Below are 11,640 nucleotides of genomic sequence, written 5' to 3' on the forward strand. Positions count from 1 at the left end.
TCTCCATAAAAGCTATAAGGAGATCAAAGCTGGGAACTAAATATTCAGGGGTGTATGACTTTTCGAAAGGACGGGCAAGAAGAAAAGAGTGGGGGTGGGGGGTGTAGCTTTGTTTGTATGAGATGGAATAAGTACGAAATGATCTTTGATCAGAAGATGTAGAATCTATATGGGTGGATGTAAGAAATAACAAGGGGAAGAAGACACTGGTGGGAGTAGTCCATAAGCCTCCTAACAGTAGCTATAATGTATAACAAAGAATAAATCAAGAGATAGAGGGCATGTAGAAAAGGTAGTACATTAACCATGGGTGAGTTTAACCTTCATGTAGATTGGGAAAATCAAATTGGTAGAGGTAGCCATGAGCAGGAATTCATAGAATGTATTCGAGACAGTTTCCTAGAGCAATATGTTGTGGATCCAACCAGGGATCAGGCTTATTTGGATCTGGTAATGTGTAATGAGGCAGGTTTAATAAATGATAGTAAAAAAGCCCATAGGAAACATTGACGTCACATAGTAGAATTTAGCATTTCAGTTTGTGTGTGAGAAACTTGGGCCAGAAACATCTGTGCTAAACTTAAGGGTAATTACAAATGAATAAGAGCAGAGTTGGCTGGAGTGGACTGGGAAAGCAGTTTAGCAGAAAAGGTTGATGAAAAGTGGCAGATGTTTAAGAAAATAGTTCATGACTCAACAAAGATATATCCCAATGAGGAAGAAGGATTGTAGGAAGGGGACAATCCAACCATGGTTAACCAAGGAAGTTAAGGATAGTATCAAATTGAAAGAAAAAACATACAATGGCAAAGATTAGTGGTAAGGTAGAGGATTAGGAAAGTTTTAAAAAACCAACAAAAGATGAACAAAAAATAATAGAGAAAATAAACCTTGAGGGTAAACTAGCAAGCAATATAAAAACAGTAAGAGTTTCTTTAAATATGTGAGAAGGAAGAGAGAGGCTAAAGTGAAAATAGGCCCCTTAGAGAATGAGGCTGGGAAAATAATAATGGGGAACCAGGAAATGGCAGAGGAGTTGAATAAATAGTTTGCATCAGTCTTCGTGGTAGATGACACTAATAGCATTACAAAAACACTAAATAATCAAGGGGAAAAAGGGAGCGAGGAAATAAATGCAACAACTATCACTAGAAAAAAAGTACTAGGGAAACCAGCCTCTACAGCCCTGTGGTGAAGAATTCCACAGATTAACTACCCTCAGAGAAGAAATTCCTTCTCATCTCTCTTTTAAATAGGTGCACTGGTAGTAATCTTCCAAGAATTGTTAGATTCTGGATAAGTCCCAGAAGATTGGAAAGCTGCCAATGTAACGCCCTTGTTCAAAGGGAGGGAGACAAAAAACAAGTAACTGTAGGCCAGTTAGCTTAACATCTGCCATTGGGAGGAGTCTTTTATAAAGGATGTAATAGCAGAGCATTTCAAAATACATAATATAATCAAGCAGAGTCAACACAGCTTCATGAAGGGGCAATCATGCCTGACAAATTTATTAGAATTCTTTGAGGAGGTAACAAGCAGGATAGATAAAGGGACACTAGTAGATATAATATATTTGGAGTTCCAAAAGGCGTTCGATAAGGTACTGCACATAAGGCTACTTAATAAGATAGGAGCCCATGGTGTTGGTGGTCATATATTAGTATAGATAGAGGATTAGCTAACTAATAGAAGGCAGGTGGGATAAGGGAGGCATTTTCAGGATGACAACCTGTAACTAGTGGAGTGCCGCAGGGATCAGTGCTGGGGCTGCAATTATTTACAATATATATTAATGACTTAGAGAAGGGAAGTGAATGTACTATTGCCAAGTTTGCGGAGTACACAAAAATAGATGGGAAGGTGAGAATGACACAGTCTACAGAGTGTTATAGACAGGTTAATTGAGTGGGCAAAAACTTGGTAGATGGAATATAATGTGGGAAAATTTGAGTTCATGCATTTTAGCAGGAAGAATAGAGGAGCTGAATATTATTTACATGGAGAAAGACTGCAGGAAGCTGCAGCACAGAGGGATTTGGGAGTGCTCGTGCGTGAATCCCAAAAAGCTAGCATACAAGTTCAGGTAATAGGGAAGGCAAATGGAATGTTGGCCTTTATTTCAAATGGAATGGAGTATAATAATAGGGAAATCTTGCTAAAACTATACAAGGCACTAGTTACACCGCACCTAGAATACGGCAAACAGTTTTGGTCCCCTTATCAAAGGAAAGATATACTGGTATTGGAGGCAGTCCAGAGAAGGTTCACCAGGTTGATCCCAGGCATGAGGCATGGCAGAATTTTCTTATGACGAGAGGATGAGTAGGTTGGGCTGAAATCATTAGAGTTTAGAAGAATGAGAGGCGACCTTATTGAAACATAAGATCTGAGAGGTTGTTTCCCCTTGTGGGAGAGCCTGGGACCAGAGGACATAATCTGAGTATGGAGTCACCCATTTAAGACAGAGATGAGGAGGAATTTCTTCCCTCAGAGGGTAGTGAATCTGTGGAACTTTTTTCCTTCATCAAATGTGGGCATCACAGCTCGGCCAGCATTTATTGCCCATCCCTAATTGCCTTTGTTCAGAGGGTATTTAAGAGTCAACCACATTGCTGTGGGTCTGGAGTTACATGTAGGTCAGACCAGGTAAGGACATAAAAGAGCATTAGTGAATCAGATGGGTTTTTACAACAATCGTTTAATTGTCATCATTAGACTTTAAATTTCATTGAATTCAAATTCCACTACCTGCCGTGATGGCATTTGAACCCAGGTCCCCAGAGAATTACCCTGGGTCTCTGGATTACTAGTCCAGTGACAATACCTTTATGCCATCGCCTCCCCTCCACCACAAAAGGCTGTAGAGGCTGGATTGTTAAGTATATTCAAAGCTGAGATAGATTCTTAATCAGTAAGGAATCAAGGGTTATGGGAAAAAGGCAGGAAAGTGGAGTTGAGGATTGTCGTATCAGCCATGATCTCATTGAATGGCGGAGCAGACTCGATGGGTCGAATGGCCTACTTCTGCTCCTACGTCTTATGGTCTTATGGGTGCGGTGCCACGGATATGAATTTTGTACCCCTGATCTGATATCCACTAGATTTAGCACCTAGGGACTGGAAGGTGATCCATGATTAGTTCACTGTTTATGGAGGATGAAACAAACTTATCATCTTGGTAACCATGCACATAAGTATCTTAAATTAGCCTGCAATTGAAATTGGTCAGCTGGAGCAATTCTAGGCAACGGTGGACTATTTATAAATATGAGGAATGGAAAATAGATACCAGTGCACACCCAGTTTAGAATAGCATTTCTGTGCTGTTGGAGGAACGGTCTGAAATATGCTGTGCTGACGGATAAATTGGGAGAAGCAGGAGGATTAAATGTACTACGTTTCCTTAACACTGAGTTAATGCACAAACATTTAACTGCAGGTGAAGAAGCATAAACTATATGCTAAACTGATTAGTAAAATCTAGATCACATTTAAATTACGTACTATGGCTTCAGCTGGCAACACTGAAGTGTCAATGTTTGTCCAGTATTACTTTACAATATTGGTCATACAGACATAAAATATTTAACCTGCATGTAGTTCTTTCCTAGATCTGCTGTGATAATGTTAGCCACAATTACTTAGAGCAACTTTGCTTGAGGTCATTGCATGCCCTCAATGCAATGGATGGTGAGGCCATATTTATGTTTAATGGAAAAGGACGCGCAAAAAGCAAATATTTGAAGTGATAGTCTTCATAGTGATCTTGATACTCTTCTCCTCAGTAAGGCTTTTGTGGGATATGAGGTAGGCTTTTGTAGGTTGCTAACAACTAACCATTCCGTGTGAAAGGTGCCCTGAGAGAGATGTCAGTTTGACATGGTTTATCCAATAATACAATTCGTATAAGTTACAAATACAAGTACAGATATGGGAGGCCAGCTGGTGTCCTTTCATCAACAATTTTCCTCTCATCTCCTTCATAACAATTGTCTCTTGAAAGAATCTTGCTTGGAAGTTGGCAAATGTAACACTACTATTCAAGAAAGAAGGGAGAGAGAAAACAGGGAACGACAGACCAGTAAGCCTGACATCAATCCTCCGGAAATGCTGGAATCTATTAAGTCTTAGTGCACTTTGAAAATTTGTGACACTATTTCTCCTTCGTAAAACTACATTGACTGTCTGATCATACTTTTGTTTTGAGGATATGAGTAGTAGGGTAGATAAAGGTGAACCAGTAGATGTAGTATATGTGAATTTCCAAAAGGCATTTGAAAAGATCCCGCACAATACGCAAGATGAGGAGTTGGGGGTAATGATATGGATGAAAGATTGGTTAATGAATAGGAAGAGGAGAATAAGGATAAAAGGGGCATTTTCAAGTTGGCAGGCTGTAACTAGTGGAGTGCTGCAAAGATCAGTGCTGGGGCCTCAACTATTTGCAAAATGTATTCATGACCTAGATGAAGAGATGGAGAATAATGTATCCAAGTTTGCTGACAATCCAAAGCTAGGTGGAAATGTAAGCCATGAGGATGACACAGACTGCAAAGAGATATAAACAGGCTGAGAGTGAGCGAGTGTGGGGAAGTGTGCAGTTTGGTGGTAAGAAGAGAAAAGCAGAATATTTTTAAAAAGGATTGAAACTTTTAAATTTTGATGTTCAGAGAAACTTGGGTGTACGCATGCAAGGAACACAAGTTACCATGCAGGTACAGCAAGCAAATTAGGAAGGTTTTTATGGCAAGGGATGTCTTTGCTATAATTGTACAGAGGTTTGCCAACGCCTGGAGAACTGTGTGCAGTTTTAGTCTCCACATTTAAGGAAGGATATAGAACCATAGAAAAGTTACAGCGGAGAAGGAGGCCATTTGGCCCATCTTGTCTATGCCAGCCCGAGGACACCCAGGCACCCTTTCTAATCCCACCTTCCTGCACTCGGCCCATAGCCCTGCAGCTTACAGCACTTAAGTGCAGATCCAGATATTTTTTAAAAGAGTTTAGAGTTTCTGCCTCTACCACCAACTTGGGCAGCGAATTCCAGACACCCACTACCCTCTGCGTAAAAACGTTCTTCCTCATGTCCCCCTGACACCTTCTGCCACTTGTTTTGAATTTATGTCCCCTGGTTCTAGAATTCTCCACCAAGGGAAACAATTTTATCCTGTCCACTCTATCTATTCCCCTCATAATTTTGTACACCTCAATCAAGTCACCTCTCAGCCTTCTTTGTTCTAAGGAAAATTATCCCAACCTATCCAATCTCTCCTCGTAGCTACACTTTTCTACCCTGGCAACATTCTTGTAAACCTCTTCTGCACTCTCTCCAGAGTTTTTACATCCTTCCTGTAATGTGGTGACCAGAACTGCACACAATACTCCAGTTGTGACCTCACCAGTGTTTTATACAATTCCAACATTATATCCTTACTTTTATATTCTATACCTCTGCCAATGAAGGAGAGCATTCCATATGCCTTCTTTACAACCTTGTCTAATTGAACTGCTGTCTTCAGGGATCTGTGTACTTGTACGCCAAGATCTCTCACTTCATCTACCCCTCTTAGTATATTCCCATTTATTGTGTAATCCCTGTAACTGTTTGACCTCCCTAAATGTATGACCTCATACTTCTCTATGTTAAAATCCATCTGCAACTTTACCACCCACTCCACCAACCCATCTATATCGTTTTGGAGATTATGTCTGTCCTCTACACCATCCACTACTCGGTCAATCTTTGTTTCCAATTTCCCAATCGTGCCCCCCATGTTCAAATCCAAATTGTTAATATATAACGCAAACAGCAAGGGTCCCAACACCGAGCCCTGTGGAACACCACTTGAGACAACTTTCCATTCGCAAGGGCATCCATCGACCATTACCCTTTGTTTCCTGTTACAAAGCCATCCTTTTATCCTGTTTGCCACATTACCCTGAATCCCATGGGCTTTTACTTTCCTGACCAATCTGCCATGTGGGACCTTGTCAAATAGCTTGCTAAAATCCATGTACACAACATCCACTGCACTACCTTCATCAACCCTTCTTGTCACTTCCTCAAAGAATTCAATTAAATTTGTGAGGCAAGACCTTCCTTTAACAAATCCATGCTGACCATCCCTGACTAGTCCATGCCTTTCCACAGGACAGTTAATCCTATCTCTCAGGATTGATTCTACTAATTTTCTCACCCACCAATGTAAGACTAACTGGCCTATAATTGTTTGGCCTTTCTTTTGAACCCTTTTTAAACAATGGAACTATGTTTCCATTTCTCCAGTCATCCGATACCTCCCCTGTATCTACTGAAGATTGGAAAATCATCCTCAGAGCATCTGCTATCTCCTCCCTGACTTCCTTCAGCAGCCTTGGAAACAATATATCTGGCCCTGGTGACTTATCAACTTTTATATACTGTTTTAATTGGAGGCGGTACAGCAAAGGTTAACCCGATTGGTTGCTCGGATGAGAGAAGTGGCCTATGATGAGAGATTGAGTAAATTGGGTCTTTACTCTCAAGTCTAGAAGAAGAGGTGGTCACATTGAAAATTAAGATTCTGAAGGCATTGGACGGTCAGCAGATTATTTCTTGTCATTGCGGAATCAAGAACATGGGGCACAGCCTCAGGATAAGGGGCTAATAATTTAAGACACAGATGAGTGGAAATGTTATGACTCTTTGAAACTCTCTACCCCAAAGAGTTGTGAATGTTTTGAGTATATTTGAGGCTGAGATGGACAGAATTTTGATCTCTCAGGAAATAGAGATATGGGGAGTGGACCTGACAGTGTAATGAGGCATTCCATGATTGTACTGAATAGTGAAGCAGGCTTGGGGAGGTCGACTGCTCCTTTTTAAAAAAATTAATTCACGGGATGTGGGCTTCGCTGGCTGGGCCAGCATTTATTGCCCATCCTTAGTTGCTCTTGAGAAGGTGGTGGTGAGCGGCCTCCTTGAACTGCTGCAGACAACCTGGTGTAGGTACGTCCACAGTGTTGGTAGGGAGATTTTGACTCAGCGACACTGAAGGAACGGTGATACATTTCCAAGTCAGGATGGTGAGTGGCTTGGAGGGAAACTTCCAGGCAGTGGTGTTTCCATCTATCTGCTGCCCTTGTCCTTCTAGATGATAGTGGTCGTGAGTTTGGAAGGTGCTGTCTAAGGAGCCTTGGTGAATTCCTGCAGTGTCTCTTTTGGATGGTACACACTGCTGCTACTGTGCGCCGGTATCTTGAGTTACTCGATCTGTTTGAAATCTATCCCACTTAGCACGGTGGTAGTGCCACACAACACAATCGAGGGTATCCTCAATGGAAGGCGGGACTTCGTCTCCACAACAACTCTGCGGTGGTCACTCCTCCCGATACTGTCATGGACAGATGCATCTGCAGCAAGCAGGTTGGTGAGGATGAGGTCAAGTATGCTCTTGCTGGTTCCCTCACCACCTGCTGCAGACCCAGTCTAACAGCTATGTCAGGACTCAGCCAGCAGTGGTGCTACTGAACCACTCTTGGAGGTGAACATTGAAGTCACCCAGAGTACATTCTGTGCCCTTGCCACCCTCAGTGCTTCCTCCAAGTGATGTTCAACATGGAGGAACATTGATTCATCAGCTGATGGAGGGCGGTACATGGTTTCCTTGCCCATGCTTGACCTGATGCCATGAGACCTCATGGGGTCTGGAGTCGATGTTGAGGACTTCCAGGGTATTGCCTCCCGACCGTATACCACTATGCTGCCACCTCTGCCCCATCGGTGGAGCAGGACATACCCAGGAATGGTGATGGTGGTGTCTGGGACAATATCTGTAAGGTATGACTCTATGAGCATGACTATGTTGCTTGTCTAGCCTCCAGATGTTAGTAAGGAGGACTTTGCAGGAATGACAGGGCTGAGTTAGCCATTATTGTTTCTGATGCTTAGGTCAATGCCAGGTGGTTCATTCCTTTTTTGAGGCTTTGTAGCAATTTGATACAACTAAGTGGCTTGCCAGGCCATTTAAGAGTCAACCACATCGCTGAAAGTCTGGAGTCACATGTAGGCCAGACCAGGTAAGACAGATTTCATTCCCTAAAGGGCATTAGTGAACCAGCTACATCGACAATGGTTCTATCGTTATTAGACTTTTAATTCCAGATTTTTATTGAATTCAAATTCCACTATCTGATGGCAGGATTCGAACCGGGGTCCGCAGAGCCTTACCCTGGATTAATAGTCCAGCAACAATACCACTATGTCACCGCCTCGCCTCCTGTTCCTTATGATCCTTTGCTTCCGCTCACCTGGAAGACCTTTCCAGGTTGATCTCTGCGAACAGGTATTCCTGGCATCAGGCTTGGACTGTCTTAGACCGGTTTCTACCTCTGTCTCCTGTCCAACCATGGTTCAGTGTACTGCTCTCACCTCTTAATCAGAAAGTTGTGGGAGTAAAGTACCCCCCTATCAAGTTGAGCATATGATCTAGGCTTGATGCTCCGGTACAGTGTGGAAGAAGTTCTGCACTGCTTGAGGTGCTTCCGTCTTTCAGCTGAGGCGCTAAACCAAGGCCCTATCTGGCTACTGTGAATGATCCGACGGCGCTATTAAAAGAAAAGCATGGGAGTTTTCCTGAGTGTCCTGGCTAATATTTATCCCTCATTAAAACAGATTAATCTGTTTTTGTTTGTTGTTTGTGGTACTTTGTTGTGCACAAATCGGCTACCATGTTTTATTTATTTGCAACGGTGACTACACTTTACATTGACTGAAATGCTTTCAGACATCCTGAGGTCCTGAAAGGTGTTATAAAAAAACAAGTTATGGTTTAACCTAATAGTGCTGAGGTTTAATCTTTCCTATTCCACTTGCCACCTTAGATACTGTAACAGGAGTGTTCAAGCTGTGTGTGTAGTTAAGAACCAGAGAGCACAGGGGACCACGTGTAAAATACAGAATCACAGAATTGTTACACTGCAGGAGGAGGTCTAGCTTTCTCTTAGTTTCTTGGCTGATATTAACCAGATTTAAGATGTATATCTCATCTCCAGAATAGTGCGGATAAATTTTTTTTGTGCAAATACAATTAAACCTTCCTATTAAGTTCTGTTTATTGTAAGGTTCTGATACTAATACATTTGTTGCAAGTTAGAATTGTTTCAACAATGAGGCGAGTGTTTTTCAAAAAATAATGCACTCCAGACAGCTGACCAACAAATTTTAAGCAGGACAGACCAGCGAGTAAGAAATGAAAGCAGGAATGGAACTGAATTTCTTGGGCTTCCTGGGCCAGATGGCCAGAGTTCACAGGCCAGCTATGATCTAATACTCAAAAGTCTGGCCATCGTGCTCTGAAGTCTCATCACATTTGTTTCCTTTGAGTGTCCAAGGTTTTATTCCTTTCCCTCATAACTCGATCCTCTTACATGTGGGATCAGGCTTCTGCCCTTTCTCTGCACTGCTTCCAGGGCTTGTATTTTTCTGTTGTTGGATGCTTCCTGATTACCTGGAAAACTGGCTTTCTCTCAGTTTTTTGGCTGATAATAACCGGATTTAAGATGTATATCTCGGATCCAGAATAGTGCAGGTAAATGCTTTTTTTGTGCAAATCAATCTCCTTCCTTTGGTCCTCTCTATATCTTGCACTCTGTTACCTTCCCACCTAGTTTCTTCTTTATACAGTTATGTGAGTCAATACCTCTCGCTCCTTTCCCCTCCCTTCTTACTTCCTGGTGATGAGCTGGGATACAGGTCAGAGCTCTGACCCTGTGACGATCACAGAAGTTATCTTGCATCTCCTGAGCGCGAAGGAGGGAAAGAGGAAATTGGGATGAATGCACAAACTGGAATAAATAAGGGCCTGAGTACACAAAAGCCCTGTTTGGGATCATCCCAATGCTCTGTACAAGATAATTGGATCTTCAGTAACTGCTCGGTGAAAATTCTGGAACTCCCTTCTTAACAGCACTGCGGGTGTTCCTACACCACCTGGACTGCAGCAGTTCAAGAAGGCAGCTCACCACCACCTTCTCAAGGGCAATTAGGGATGGGCAATAAATGCTGGCCTAACCAGCGACGACAACATCCCGTGAACAAATAGGAAAAAACTGCAAGATCAGCTCTCACCTGTTATGATCCCCATCTTTAATTTTGATCTTCATATCCACATGCACAGAAACCCAACTGTGAAGAGCAGAGAGAGTTCTCATGCCATTAAGTACCCTACTTCCCCACGCTATGGCCCAATGATTAAATGAGCTGGAGGCTGTCAAATGCAGCACATGTCATTTGGTGCCAGACGAGCAGGAGGATAGAGGATTGAGTCAGGTGGATAAAGAAGCTGGGTTGGAAAGAGCAGTTGAGTGGACCTGGATACAGCATATGCAAATTCAGAACAGGCTCGGCGAGACAGTAGCCATTAGGGTTGCAAACCTTTCAGGATTGGCCTGGCGTCTCCAGGAATTGAAGACCAATCTCCAGGACACTTTTCTGTGCAGCCCTGGAGAAAAATCATAACATTACAAGACTTTTTTCCCCATTTTCTTTGAACATTTCTTTTTTTACCAGATATAAAAATATTGAAAATAGAGATAAAGGCTGTTTGGCTGACAGGCAAGCATCATCCGGGAGGGTAATGAGTCTTTACGCTTTCCAATGGGTGTAGGAAGGCAGTGTGACTCAAGGCTAAGTGTGTTGGCCGACTGGGGTAAGTCATGTGATGAAACGTCCAGGGATACATTTAACCACAGTCGGCAACCCTAGTGGCCAGTCATGCAAATAGCCCAGTTAGCCATGCGATCTTGCAGATGCAGAAATTAAGAGTGCAAATAGAACGAAGACACATTGAAGCTCATATAGTCACTACCGGGGAGTAAGGGAAAAAGATTAATTAAATAAAGAATTATTAATGAAGTGATGACAGGCCTTCATCTTGAATATTTTAGGAGGAAGGGGAGACTAGTGGAGCCATGAAAAACTGTTGTTTTGTGGTCCTGAGAATGCATGATTTAGACTGGGAGACGTTGCAGATGAGCTTTTATTTCAATATCAGTAGAAGGAGCAGAGACAAGAAGCAGAGTGGAAGCAAACCTTTTTTTAAAACAAGTCCCTACTTTGTCACATAATTGCAATAAAACTAATTATGGGTAACACTACTGTAATTTTTTTCAGCCTCTGAAATACTTGGGGTCATTTTTCTATGTTGTCCCATGAATTCTGAATTCCTTAAATCCGCCACCAATTTGGGATTAATTGTGAAAAGTTTTGTTTTTCTAACTAGCGTCAGTTACAGTTAAAATAGAAAAGTGGAAAATTTACGGCAAAGGAGGAGACCATTTGGTACATCATGCCTATGCCAGCCAAGAAAGAGCTATCTAGCCGAATCCTGCTCTCCAGCTGCTGTCCAGCTCTTGGTCCATGGACCTGTAGGGTATAGCACTTCAAGTGCGTTTCCAAGTGGTTGCTTTTATTTTGTGATGAGGGTTTCTGCCTCTACCCCCATCCTTTCAGATAGTGAGTTTCAGACCACCACTGCCCTTGCTGAACAAATTACTCCTTAACTCCCCTCAAATCTTCCCAACAATTATTTTATATCTACAACCCCGGTAATAGACCTCTCTGCTCAGTCCTTTCTCTAGGCCCCTCAATTTTACACAATT

The sequence above is a fragment of the Cetorhinus maximus genome, chromosome 1 (genome assembly GCF_964194155.1).
Source record: "Cetorhinus maximus chromosome 1, sCetMax3.hap1.1, whole genome shotgun sequence".
Lineage (NCBI taxonomy): Eukaryota > Metazoa > Chordata > Chondrichthyes > Lamniformes > Cetorhinidae > Cetorhinus > Cetorhinus maximus.